Consider the following 2,121-nt stretch of genomic DNA (forward strand, 5'->3'; position numbering starts at 1 on the left):
ACTGAGCGACTGAACTGAACTGAACTGAACTGAACTGAACTGAAAACACTGGACCTCCAAGCAAAGTCAAAAATGTAATGCCCCAAAGTACAGAGGGAACCCAGCTGATTTCTGACTCCAAGCCACCTCAAAGACTAATGTGAAGAGCCCACAGGTGATGATGCACGTGGGCAGGAAAGGAGGCTCCTTCTGGAATATTCTGCTATGTATCAGACCATATGAGGTTTTGCACAACCCTTCAGGAAAAGATGAGGAGGAATCTCCAATAAAGACAGAAACTGAACTTCAAGGCATATCAACAAAATGAGAGCTCAGATTAAAGTTTAGTTAGATAAGTGTTTTGTTTTTTTTTAACATGGAACGTTTCATGAATATGTGTCATCCTTGCTCAGGGTCCATGCTAATCTTCGTGTTGTTCCAGCTTTAGCATATGTGCAGCTGAAGTAAACATTTGATATGTCTTTAAACAACATACCATGTCATTTGTCACATTCCTGAGACTGCTGGGAAATATTCATACCTGTATATTTTGATGAAGCCATTTATCATTTTGATCATATTGTCCCTAAGCTTTTCCTATGCGGAAAACAACAATAACAACAATTTTAGTTCTAGTTTCTTCCCATGGGAAAAAATAAACACCTATTAAACATATTCATTTCCCACTATTAAGATATTGTTTTGTCCAGTGGCTACCAGGCCTGACTAGCATTCACTATTACCTGCAGTGAATAATTTTTAAGTGTATAGTCTTGTGTTCTATCCTTGCTGCTGCTAAGTCACGTCAGTCGTGTCCGACTCTGTGCGACCCCATAGACGGCAGCCCATCAGGCTCCTGTCCCTGGGACTCTCCAGGCAAGAATACTGGAGGGGGTTGCCATTTCCTTCTCCAGTGCATGAAAGTAAAAAGTGAAAGTGAAGTCATTCAGTCATGTCTGACTCTTCACAGCCCCATGGACTGCAGCCTACCAGGCTCCTCTGTCCATGGGATTTTCCAGGCAAGTGTACTGGAGTGGGTCACTAGTGCCTTCCTTAGGAATCCCAATTCATTGATTTTTTTCAAACCCCAAAATAATGGTAAAGTGAAGAACACTTAAATCTATAGTGCAATCTGGCTGAAAAATGGGAGCTCCTGGAATTCTGATTCCATTGTTCACCAGTTGTTCTTAGTCACTTCAGTTGTGTCCAATTTTTTGCCACCCTATGGATGGTAGCCTGCCAGGCTCCTCTGTCTATAGGATTTTTCAGGCAAGAACACTGGAATGGGTTGCCATGCCCTCCTCCAGGGGATCTTCCTGACCCCAGGATTGGATCTAGGTCTTCTTCATTGCACGCAGATTCTTTACCTCTGAGCCACCGAGGAAGCCCTGTTCATTGACTAAAGCGATACAATTCACACTTTTGGAAACTGCTTGAAAAAAAAAAAAATCAGAAAAGAGGCAACAAACAGATCTATCAGTGATTCAGTGTTTAAGTATAACTAAAAACAGTTTTTTAACTTAATGGAATTATTAAGAACAAGATTATTTTATTAAAAATTTATTTTCAGGGACTTCTCTAGAGGTCTTAGTGGTTAAGATTCTGTGCTTCCACTGCAGGGGGCATGGGTTCCATGCCTGATTGGGGAACTAAGATCTCACAGGGCATGCTGAGTGGCCACAAAAAAAAAAAAAAAGGGGGGGGGGAGGGAGGAGAGAAAGGAAATTATTTTCAAAAAGTGGAAATTGGCGATATACCTATTGAAATCTGAAAGGAACTCAAACATCTACACTTCCACTGGCAATGAGGTCTGACAGCCAGGGAGTCCAAAGCGCTGATGGTACAAAAATAACCACCTGTTGCTAGGCAGGAGAAGCAACCAGGTGGGATACATCCTCCACAGAGGAAATTTGAACTGGCTGTTGGCTTCCTATGGGATGGAAAGAAGGAGGTAAGCTGGCAGCAGGGAGGTTGAGAAAAGGAAATCCGAGCAGATTTCCTAGCCTTCTTCCATGTGGGAAAGGTAGGATTGGATTGGAGAGACTGTAAAACAGGAAGATTGACAATAAAAGCATATGTGTTTAAGGCACATGTAAACTATTAGAATGCTACAGCAACACATAATAACTCCTCTGAAGTTAC

General features: G+C 42.0%; 1 pseudogene; it reads right to left on the reverse strand.

Moving 5' to 3' along the window:
- Window positions 1-349: 349 nt before the first annotated feature.
- On the reverse strand, window positions 350-449 carry LOC138446366 (U6 spliceosomal RNA; annotated as a pseudogene).
- Between the last annotated feature and the right edge of the window lie 1,672 nt (window positions 450-2,121).

Source organism: Ovis canadensis, chromosome 9 (genome assembly GCF_042477335.2).
Source record: "Ovis canadensis isolate MfBH-ARS-UI-01 breed Bighorn chromosome 9, ARS-UI_OviCan_v2, whole genome shotgun sequence".
In the NCBI taxonomy this organism is placed as follows: domain Eukaryota; kingdom Metazoa; phylum Chordata; class Mammalia; order Artiodactyla; family Bovidae; genus Ovis; species Ovis canadensis.